Raw genomic sequence first — 12,237 nt, 5'->3', positions numbered from 1 at the left:
CAACTAAGTAATTTTAGACCCTGAACGTATACTTTTCTATTCAGGGAGGGGGAGGCCTTTTCTCCCTATAACCCCCTGTCCTGCTCCAATACCACTGACGGCCATACCACACTTGATAGCTGCTTCTACATTCTTGATATGTTACAGCAGGGTTGGGAGACTTCAGGCCTGACGGACAGAATACATGCCTCCAGACCTCTCTATCTGGCCTACAGAACTCTCCCTGAGATGCACACACACTTCCCAGTCCATACCCTTCTCCCCAGGTCACACCTTCTGCATCCAGACCACACACCCTCTCTCCAAGGCACAGCCCCTCTCCCAGGCTACATCTCTGCTTCCCATAACAACACGCCCTCTCCCCAGGCCACATGCCCACTCCTCAAGATCCCCACTTCCCCCTTTATCCCCTCTCCCAGGCTACATCTCTGCTTCCCATGACACACGCCCTCTCCCCAAGCCACAGAGTCTCCTTAGTCCACACACACCTGCCCATAGCTGTCAACCTTTCCCTTTTTTGTGGGAAATTCCCTTATTGGGAAACAGCAGGGAGGGTTGACAGCTATGCACCTGCCCCCAATACAAACCCTCTCTCCTCAGGACATTCCCCTCACTGGCCCTGCTTTGCATCCAGCATACTCTTCCCCTGCTGGGGTGCATCACTGAGTTCTGAATATGGCCTGTTTCTCGCCTGGATGAAGGATCGGGAGGGGCGGACATGAATGTGCATAGAAACTAGTGCGACCATGGCACAATCTAGATGTTTCACTTTGGGAATGTAGCTGCAGGAGACAAATCCCCAAAGGCCTTGGAAGCAGCAATCTGATTACATCAACTGACTGTGTGTGTGTGTGTGTGTGTGTAATACACAAACTGGCCAGCAGCAACAGTTCTTACATAAGGAAGATGGGTGGGGTGGAGAGTTAGGGACGGCAGGGCGGGGGGGGGGAATTCAATTCAGTTCGCATTTAAAGCCGAACCACCACCCCAATTTCCAAAACAATATGAGAAGTGAAGCCCAGCGACCCTTCAAAATTTGCAGCTCTCTGAATTTTGCAATTTTGCAATTCAGTGCGTTGAACTTGGGACCTTCTGCATCTGAAGCAGATGCTCGGCCACTGAACTACTGTCCCATATAAAAACAAAGCGAGACTCCAGTCCTCATAACTGTGAACAGGAACTTGCGCCGGGTTGGACCTTTGGTCTTTTGGAGTCAGCATTGCCATCACTGACAGGCAGTGGCTCTCCAGGATTTCAGGCAGGGGTGTCTCCCAGTTGTCCCTGGATATATGATGGACATTGAACCTAGGGCCTTCTGAACCTGGGACCTTCTGCAAGCAAAGGAAATGCTCTGACCTCTCCCCCCCCCCATCTCATATCTTTTCCCCACCCCAGCTTCTCCTGCTTTCTCAAGTTAGCTTCTGGAAAGGCAGCCTTGCCGGGTGGCGTGCACTCCCCAAGCAAATAGGATTAACCAGGAGGGACAGCCAAGCAGCCTTCAGCCTTGCCGGGAACAACATGTACAACAGTGTGAAACTTCACACCCCTCAGGGCTTGAGGCCTCTGAGCTGCAGAGCAAATGCAGAGAGGAGGAGCACCAGGGTGGGGCGTGGGGGACTTGCAGGCCTGGCACTCTCCACGCAGATCAGGAGACAATGAAACCTCCATGGTCAGGGGCAGTCTGCCTCTGAATACCAGTTGCTGGGAATCACAAGTGGGGAGGGAGCAGCTGCAGTCAGGTGTCAGGTCCTTCTTGCAGGGTTCCCAGGGGCCTCTTGTTGGCCACTGTGCTGTATGCTGGACTGCACAGGCCTTTTTCCTGACCCAGCAAGGCCCTTCTTACGTTCATAAGAGGGTTAAGGGAAGGGCCATAGCTAAGTGGTAGAGCATCTGCTTTGCATGAGTAAGTCCCAGGTTCATTTCTGGGTAGTGCTAGGGCTCCCTCTCCAAAATCCCAGAGAGCTGTCCCAGCCACTGCAGGCAGTACTGAGCTAGATGGACCAGCTCCGTATAAGGCGGCTTTCTCTATTCCTCTGCCTAAGGGAAGAGCTGTAGCTCAGTGTTAAGAGCATCTGCTTTGCATGTAGAAGGTGCCAGGTTCAATCTACCCCTCTCATCAGATTGCAGCCAGCAAGGCCAGTGTTCGGGGATGATGGAATTGTTTGGAGGATGCTGCATAGACAAGCCCAGGTGCAGCTAGTGTCCACTGAGCTGGGTGGACCAATGGCCTGACTCAGTATAAGCATAGCTTCCTGGGCTACCTGAAAATATTGGAAAACAGGTAAAAAGAAGCTGAAGTGAGGTGGAACTGTACTGGTGCAGGGCAGCACCCCAGAGTTCTCATTCCTTCCTTCTGCGCAGTCCCTCCATAGCTACACATCAATGACTAGACAAAGAAAAGAAGGGGCATTCTCTAACCAGGAAGCTGGCAGCCTTTGGTGCATCATTACCTGGGTAACTCCTGTCTCTAGGCCTCAAATTAGGCTCATTAGGCGGCTAATTTGGGGAGGCAGAAATAGCTCTTGCTAAATAGCTCTTTGGAGGAAACACCTGGAGACAGAGTCCGTGCGTGCAAAGAAAGTTCCTCTCCCACGCAGGCACGGGCAAAGCCTTCCACCCTGGCGGGACAGGGACTTTATGAGAGGTTGCTCAAGCTCTGATTGGCCAGCACTTGGCACGCAGCCACAGATGAAGTGGGGGGGGGGGCTGCTCATAACATCCCCAATTACAGGGAACATAGGGAGCTGCTCTCTTCTTCCAAGTCAGACTCTACTGAGTCCATCAAGTTCATTGTTGTCTACTCCAGGGACTGAGCAGAAATTTACTGGGAGACAGGAGCAGAGGGAGTTGATTTACCGGTATACTGAAACAGACCATTGGTCAATCTGGCTCAGTATTACCTACTCTGACTGGCAGCATCTTTCCGAGACTTTCTCAGCCGTGCCTGTAGGTGCTGGAGATTGAATCTAGGACTGAGCTATAGCCCTTCAGAATATTTCAGATTAGCTACTTTGAGCTACACCGGGGGGGGGGGGGGTACGTCATATATTCACACACAAAAATACTTAGAAGGTGTGTGTTTTGCTTACAAAATCTAAGACAAACATACCTAAACCAGATACCAACTGATTTAGAGAGTCAGATCTCCATACTACCCAAAAATTGTTTTGATGAAAGATTTCCAGAACACCTACATCACTGACCGCCGACCCATAAAAAGGTTACCCAGAGGCCCAGACCATTGCTCAGAAGTACGGCGCCCTCAGAGCACTGTGTACCTACTGGACAACTGCTTAGGCCTGATGGCCCAGCAAAAGCCATCCAGCAGGAGGCTGCTTTAGCAAGTACAGATTCACACTGCATCCATGGAGTTTCAAGCAGTGCTGGGTGTAATCTCTGGCACTTTTGAAAGACCCACTTCCCACTCCCAAAACTGAGATTATCCAACTGGTCTTAATATTTAACAAATTTAAGGCTCTTGGGGCACTCAACAATGGAACACAATGTCCTCTGAGAACAGCTATGCTAGCATCCCAAACAATTTTTAAATCAGTGTCTTTGTTTAGATTGAGTTCAAAAAATTCTTTTAGGGTCTTTTGGGCTTTGTCTAATATTTTTTCATCTTTTAATAACGACTGTTCATTAAAGGTAAAGGGACCCCTAACCATGAGGTCCAGTCACTGACAACTCTGGGGTTGTGGCACTCATCTCCCTTTACTGGCCGAGGGAGCTGGCACAGACAGCTTTCCGGGTCATGTATCCAGCATGACTAAGCCGCTTCCAGCAAACCAGAGCAGCGCAAGGAAATGCCGTTTACCTTCCCGCCGGAGCGGTACCTATTTATCTACTTGCACTTTGACGTGCTTTCGAACTGCTAGGTTGGCAGGAGCAGGGACCAAGCAACGGGAGCTCACCCCGTCGCGGGGATTCGAACCACCAACCTTCTGATCGGCAAGCCCTAGGCTCTGTGGTTTAGACCACAGCGCCACCTGTGCCCCCCTCTGTTCATTAGGGATGGGCAAATCTGTCATTTTCTCAGCCATCACATTTCCACAGTAGTTCACTTTTTTTTTTTTGCTTTACTAAAGAAATTAACCAGCATTTTAAGTGCACATTTTTGGTAGGCATTTTTGCCTAACGTGCATATTTTCACGAACAGTTTTCTTTAATGTAATTATTATTTTTTCTGTATTGTTTTAACAAACGCATGCATTTTTATGCACACTTTATTGTGGCATATGTTCACTTGGTGGGAGAGCTGTATAGCAAAACCCAGAGAAACATGGATTTCAAAGGATAGCTGCATTTCATTTTGGGAGCTGTTTTGAGATGTGCAAATTAGGTAGGATCAGGGCTTTTTTATAGAAAAGGAGGTGTCAGAGGTTGTTGAGCTATTGAGCTTTTTTTTAAGGGAACACCCACCTTCTCTTCTTTGAACCAACACCACTTTTGGCACTAATCGTCACACCTACATGTTTGCCGCATGATCACCGAAGAGGTGCCAGAATTCAGAACAAATTCATCCCCCATCCCTACTGTCCGTTGACATGGCTACTGATGAAGGTGCCCACTTGGGTATGGAACCTGCATGTACCACGAAGGATCTGGGTCACATTTCAGACATATTCTGTGAGCTTCATAGGACTGGGAGGTTGTCAAAGACTGCATTCCCTCAAAGCCAATCTATATGGAGCTACATGCCAGCAGTGGATGGGGCAAGGTCTAAAACAGTTGGGGTGCCTTTTTCTCCCTGCCACCCGCTTATCTTTCTCTTTTGGTGCCCCGTTCCCTCCCTCTGCTGCCCCCTTTATCTCTCTCCCCCCCCCATTTTATATTTTTCTGTTTTGACGCTCCTGTACTTTCTCTCTCCCTCTCTCTCCCTCTGCAGTGCCAACCACTTTTGTCCCCATTTTTTCCATCCTTAAGGGACACAGGTAGCTCTGTGGTCTAAACCATTGATTTAGGGCTTGCTGATCGGAAGTCCGGTGGTTCAAAATCCTCACTACGGGGTGAGCTCCCATTGCTTTGTCCCAGCTTCTGCCAACCTAGCAGTTCAAAAGCATACCAGTGCAAGTAGATAAATAGGTACCGCTGTGGCAGGAAGGTAAACGGCGTTTCCATGCATTCTGGCCATTGCACCAAAAGCGGTTTAGTCACATGACCCAGAAAGCTGTCTGTGGATGAACGCCGGCTCATCGGCCTGAAAGTGAGATGAGCACCACACCCCATAGTCACCTTTGACTGAACTTAACCATCCAGGGGTCCTTTACCTTTATACCTTTACCATCCTTACCACCCATCCAGACCCACATATACCAACAGGGATGCATGTTGCCTACTCCTGGCACAGGTCATTAGCAGTGATGAGAGAACAATGATGTGTGATGGACAATGATGTGTGATGTCAGGAACTGCCTAGGAATCCTATGGCTGTATTCAGTGCTTTTTCCTTTAAAAATGTTTAGGGCTACTCTCAAGAAAATCACCATCTTATAGTTCAAATTGGGGGAAAATAAAAACAGTAAATGAACAAAAGTACAAAGATTCACAAAATGTTTAGGTTTATGCGTACCCCTGCGTACCCCCCCCCCCAAAAAAAAAACACTGACTGTATTTATATGTTGTGTTTTCAGTCCTCCAAATTCTCCTACTACTCCCTTGTCCCACACGTCTTATTTATTTATATTTATAAAAGAATTTCTATACCGCTTTATTGTCAAATATCAGGGTGGTGTACAGATTAATTCTGCCCTCAGCTTGATGGGATTGTTCTGGTTTGATCAGACCATAGTTTGCTGTTACGTCCAAACTGGCAAACTGTGATTTGAGTGAACCCTGCTAACCAGGATTGCTAACCAGGACTGCAAACTATAGTTTTTTAAAAAAAAAATATGTCAGGAGCATCCAGTAATATTTGTTAGGATTTATTAAGCATCTAAACTACTCAGTAGTGTCCTGCCAGTCAACAACTTCAGACTTCCCCAGCCTGGTGCCCTCAAGACGTTTTGGGTCACAACTCTCAGGAGTCCCAGCCAGCATTGTCCAAAACATCTAGAGGGTACCAGGTTGGGAAAAGCTGAAATACAATAATGCATAACCTTGGCTAGGTATAAGTAAAGGGAACCCTGACCATTAGGTCCAGTCGCTGACGACTCTGGGGTTGCGGCGCTCATCTCGCTTTACTGGCTGAGGGAGCCAGCGTTTGTCCGCAGACAGTTTTTCTGGGTCATGTGGCCAGCAGAACTAAGCCGCTTCTGGCGAACCAGAGCAGCGCACGGAAACGCTGTTTACCTTCCTGCCAAAGTGGTACCTATTTATCTACTTGCACTTTGATGTACTTTCGAACTGTTGGCAGGAGCAAGGACCGAGCAATGGGAGCTCATCCCATCGCGGGGATTTGAACCGCCAACCTTCTGATCGGCAAGCCCTAGGCTCTGCGGTTTAAACCACAGCACCACCCGCATCCCTTGGCTACTGCATTACAACTGAAAGGAGAAGCCAGGAAAAGACAAGAGACTTCCGTAGTTGCTCAGGTAATACCAAAGTATTTATTTATTTAAAAACTTAACATTCTGTTCATAAAAGACATCCAAATAAAAAGTTTTTTTTAAAAAAAAAACGCATGCAGAATTTTATGAAAGTATATTCCAACTATGGATAGGTGTGTGTGTGTGTAGAAGAGAGGCTGTCCCTTGAAACACAGGCAACACAGATGGTGGTAGAAGATGCCACAGTTCACTCAGCTTGGCACCATCACTGCAGGACTTTGAGGCAGATGCCCAGGGCCCATTCAGCAGAATGAGCAGGAGGGTCTCAAAAAAAAACAGCAGAGCTGGCTTATCACATTTTGAAGCGAAACCATGTGCATTACCATCTAAAGAGGAGGATATAAGGTCATTAAGTGTTCGGAATGGCTAGGGGTGATGGACAATTGTCAATTTCACTTTCTCACATTTCCAATCTTAGCATAGTTCAGTTTGCAACATTTCTGCACAGTTTGCTTTCTTTTTTTAAAGTCATTGTGAAAATTCATCATATTATTCTAAAGCAAATTTCTTCCTGTATACATATTTTGGTATGCAATTTCCCCTGATATACACATTTTTGCAAAGCATTTCCCCCCTAATAGAATGCATTTTTGTATGTTATTTTCATGAGTATAAGCATCTTAATGCACACTTCCCCCCCCCAATATACACATTTTGCAGATGTTATGTGGTCTGTAAGCTGCATTGCAAAATCTGGAGAACTGTGCATGTCAAAAGATAGACACATTTTGGTTTGCACATTATTCTGGGAACTGTGAATCAGAAAGTTTCTCTTTAAACTGTGAAACAAACTGAATTTTTCTCCCATCCCAAGACTGCACCACTGCAGCCCCAAAACAAGTATACATTCCACCCTGACGTACTTAAAAGCTGGAGTAACAACATTGGTCTATCCAGCTCAGTACTGTCTGCACTGACAGGGAGCAGCTCCCTAGGAAATTAGACAAGAGTCTTTCCCAGCCCTACCTGAAGATTTTGGGGATTGAACCTGGGATCTTAAGAATCATAGAACTGCAGAGTTAGAAGGAACCACAAAGATCATCTTGCCAAAGGAATCTTTTTTGCCCAACGTGGGGTTCGAGCCCACAAGCCTGAGACTAAGAGTCTCGTGCTCTACCAACTGAACTATCCCTCAATACAAAATAAAAAATAAAAAAATTCCTTCCAGTAGCACCTTAGAGGCCAACTAAGTTTGTTCTTGGTATGAGCTTTCGTGTGCATGCACACTTCTTCAGATACACTTCTTCAGAAGTGTGCATGCACACGAAAGCTCATGCCAAGAACAAACTTAGTTGGTCTCTAAGGTGCTACTGGAATGAATTTTTTTTATTTTTTATTTTGTCTTGACTATGGCAGACCAACACAGCTACCTACCTGTAACTGAACTATCCCTCCTGAGTGCAAAGCAGTGCTCTACAGATGGAACTGGTTGGTAATATTACACTGGAGCTCTTTTGTTTCAGCTCTGGAGAAACCCATTATGAGTTAGCGATCCAATAAAAAAAAGCATGAGACTGAGTGTTTTTCCCCTTGCCTCATTTCTTCCCAAGGGAAAACTGGCTCTTTAGCAATAGAGCAATTAACAAATGGCAATCCTAGAAGACCCAATTTGCCCTGGGGGAAGGCACTGGGACAAGAGGGACTGTGGATACATCCATAGACACACAGCGCTTCCCTTGGGCATTTGCTAGGCTTTCTCCACATAACACCAGGTACAGAACTGTGAACATTGGCATCTAGTTGTGTGGTGGTGAATTTTGGAGTGCAGGAGCTCCTCGTGGCAATCCCTATAACCCTTCCCCTCAGAAGAATCAAAAAAATGCAACAAGAGCTATTGATTCTATATTGTAGATCATTACAGACACATATATACAAAGAGCAAACCATACAGCATACTGCCCAACCAGTCTGCAATCCTACACATACTTTTCTAGGAGTAAGCTCCATTAAAAGCAGTGTTGACTGCATAAGTTCAGCTTGCAAAGCACTCTAACCAAAGATCTTCAGCCTTTTAATTAGAAGTGCAGCGGGTTCCTATTTAAACTGCTAGTGAGAAGAACTCTATCTGAGAAAAGGGGGGGGGGAGTGTCCAAGCCTCTGCCTGAATGTGGACTTCATTTGCTGGCTTCCTCAGATTTGTCACAAACTTGAAAGACTCGTTATCACCTTCATTCACCTGCCAGAGCAAGAAGAGTTCATCAGTTCCCCTGGTACAGCAATAGATGGTTTCATCACTCTTGCTCTTGGGCGGAGGGGGGGGGGAGAGTCCTGAAGCTGAGCTCGTAATGTGTCCCCCGTTCACTACACCATTGTCAACATCTCTTCCTGTTCCCTGGATTGCTGCCAGGCCAGCTCTGTGAGCATGAATGATCTAGGACCCTCTTTCCCTCCAGAGTCCGGTGGCCACCCAGCACATTTGCTGGCATTGGCACTGTCCTGTCTCTCAAGCTGGGCTCTCTCTCGAGGTCTGGTGCAAAGGTCACTGGGACTGTCCCTCTTTGCACACCTTCGCCTCCTGAGGAATTTGACAGGATCTTGAAGTGATGGGTGCCTGAAGACGCACCAAGCAGCAAGTCCTCAGCGAGGCCCTCCCTCTCGTGAGCAGGCTCCTCCATCAGAACTTGCAGGAGAACAACTCCAACAAAAAGCAGAAGCCACCTTTTGGCAGGGTCCGTCTTCTCCCGCAGGCTGCGTCTTCTCACAAGAGGTGGGTACAGTATTCGGCTAGGCTTTCTCCCCCTCCGGGCTGGGTGGCCAGGAGACCTCTCTGATGATAATGCTGGAGAGCTCACCAAAGTGCCAACTGCTGAAAGCTCTCCAGCAACAGGTGCGCCTGCAGCAATGGGCATTGTCTGACTGGCCAACATGGTTCCTGTAAAAAAGAAGTCCCAGGAACAGCACAGATACGGCCGCACCTGCTCTCAGTTGAAAAGGGTGATGTTTAGGGTAGTAAATCCCTACCCGAAGTCTCCGTTCCCGGCTTGTCCAGGCACAAACTGCAGAGATGGGTGGAGTGAGGCTCTTGCTGTGATTTTTAGCCTCTCCAAGGCCTCCTTATCTGCTTTTTATTTGCTCTTTTTGCCTACCCTTCTTAGGCTATAAATACTTTATTTGCCAGGGAGGAGCCACTCTGACTCATAGGTGACTCTGCCCCAAACCACACCCATAGGTGGGGATGGCTAGTGAGGCCAAGGGGTTCCTACCTCCAGCTTTGTGCAAAATGCTCAACCTCAACCTCTGTTGGAGATGATGGGTGGACTTGGTACCAAGCTGGAAAAACAACAGAAACTCTTACCTAGGGACAGCCAAATCAGTCAGTTTTAGTTTCTCTCACTTTCTCATTTTGCCAGTCTTAAATTCAGTTCTACATGTTAGCTTGCATTTAAAAAAAAATCCTTGTGAAAATTCACCAAGTTTCTCTTAATGCAAATAAATTTGCAAAGCAATTTCCCCTAATATAATGCATATCTGTACATAATTCCCACTAATATATGTGCATTTCAATGCACACCTTACTCTAGTATATGTATTTTTAAATACATTTACTAGGCTGAAGACCTGTAAATGAATCTAAAGAAGCATGAATTTCTGAAGGATAGCTGTGTTTCACTTCACATGTTGTTTCAGAAAGCGAAAATTTGTAGATTCATCTTTAAACGCAAATTAAGTTGCATCCCCCAACAGCAATCCTACCCACATATATCCTGCATCATCTTATTGTGAGGGCAGGGGCAGCATTGCTGCTGTTCCCCCTTGGAAACTGATACCTGGTGTATTACAAGGTTCCTTTGTGGCCCCAGTTCTCTTTAACATCTATATATCTTCTCCGAGGAGACTTCCTGTTTCCGTCAGTGTGTGGCACCACCAAACCATGATACTATCATTCAGTAGTGGTAAAATCTGAATAATTTAAACATAACAGCATGGTATACAATTTGGATGTTAGCAATAACAAAGAAAACTACACATGAAATCTGGGATATGCAAAGAAAATAAAACCTGTACTGTAATCATTTTACACCACCTGGGAGAATTTGATCACATATAATTCCAGCAAAGACTTACACAAACACACAGCTATGGCAGTCATGGACATTTGGCAACTTTAATAGATGCAACAAGAACTCTGGAACCTTTTATTCCTTGAGGAGTGGTAACCTTTCAAGTATTTGAAGGCCACTGGCGCTGTGGGTTAAACCACAGAGTCTAGGGCTTGCATATCAGAAGGTCGGCGGTTCGAATCCCTGCCATGGGGTGAGCTCCTGTTGTTCGGTCCCAGCTCCTGCCCACCTAGCAGTTCGAAAGCACGTCAAAGTGCAAGTAGATAAATAGGGACCGCTCCAGTGGGAAGGTAAACGGCGTTTCCGTGTACTGCTCTGGTTCGCCAGAAGCGGCTTTGCCATGCTGGCCACATGACCTGGAAGCTGGCTGCGGACAAATGCCGGCTCCCTAGGTCTATAGAGCGAGATGAGCGCCACAACCCCAGAGTCGGACACGACTGGACCTGATGGTCAGGGGTCCCTTTACCTTTACATTTCCTATCATGTCAGGGATGAGGGTGGCACTGTGGTCTAAACCACTGAGCCTAGGGCTTGCCGATCAGAAGGCTGGCAGTTCAAATCCCCAGAAAGAGTGAGCTCCCGTTGCTCAGTCCCTGCTCCTGCCAACCTAGCAGTTTGAAAGCACACAGTGCAAGTAGATAAATAGGTACCGCTCCAGCGGGAAGGTAAACGGTGTTTCCGTGCGCTGCTCTGGTTTGCCAGAAGCGGCTTAGTCATGCTGGCCACATGACCTGGAAGCTGTCTGCTGACAAACGCCGGCTCCTTTGGCCAGTAAAGCGAGATGAGCGCCGCAGCCCCAGAGTCATCTGCGACTGGACTTAACTGTCAGGGGTCCCTTTACATTTACCTTTACCATCATGTCATTTGAGTCTTCCAAAGCTAGGCACATGCAACCCTTTCATGAATTCCTCACAGAACTTGTGGTGGTGTATAAAGCAGCTTCATGTGTTTGTCAGGAGCATCCATTGCTCAATGAAAGAGCACATGTTTTGGATGCAAAAATGTCCCAGGGCCAGTCTTCAGCATCTCCAGTTAAAACCTTAGCTGATAGGTGATGGGAAACATTATTTCCTGTCTAAGATCCTAGAGAACTGCTGTGATGCAGTGGCGACTGGTGCCCACTTGGACTGGTAGCATAGAAGGCAGGGAGACCAACAGTAGATGGGTCCAGAGCCAATGACATGCGGAGTCAACTTATTCCAGTTTTGTCCCCATCCTCCTCCCCCCTGCTGTGTCCTACAAAGGCAACACTGAGGCTAAGGAGAAGGAGGAAGCTGACAGTCAGTGCCACCCACAGGAATGTTGTAATTAAGAAGACAGGCAGGTGGGGGCTGTCTGGGGGCAGACTGAGGTTGGTGGAGCAGCGCCCCATTTGCCAGCCTCCAGTGCCTGTGCTTTTATATATGCTGCTTTTCATTTGTCTAAATAAAATTCTGTGTTTTCTTAACAGAATGTGAATTATTGTAATTTTAAAGATGCGTATTGTTGTGCTCCTTGCGAGGATTTGCGGGAAAGTTGCTGGACTGCACATCTCTCAAACAAGCCAGCAAGTCAATAAATAAACAACCAGCTATTTGGTTCAAAAAAAAAAAAAAACCAACCACCCCACGCTGTCAAAAGGCGCAGGA

The sequence above is a fragment of the Lacerta agilis genome, chromosome Z (assembly GCF_009819535.1).
Source record: "Lacerta agilis isolate rLacAgi1 chromosome Z, rLacAgi1.pri, whole genome shotgun sequence".
Classification (NCBI taxonomy): Eukaryota; Metazoa; Chordata; class Lepidosauria; order Squamata; family Lacertidae; genus Lacerta; species Lacerta agilis.
Note: the sequence above shows the minus strand (reverse complement) of the source record.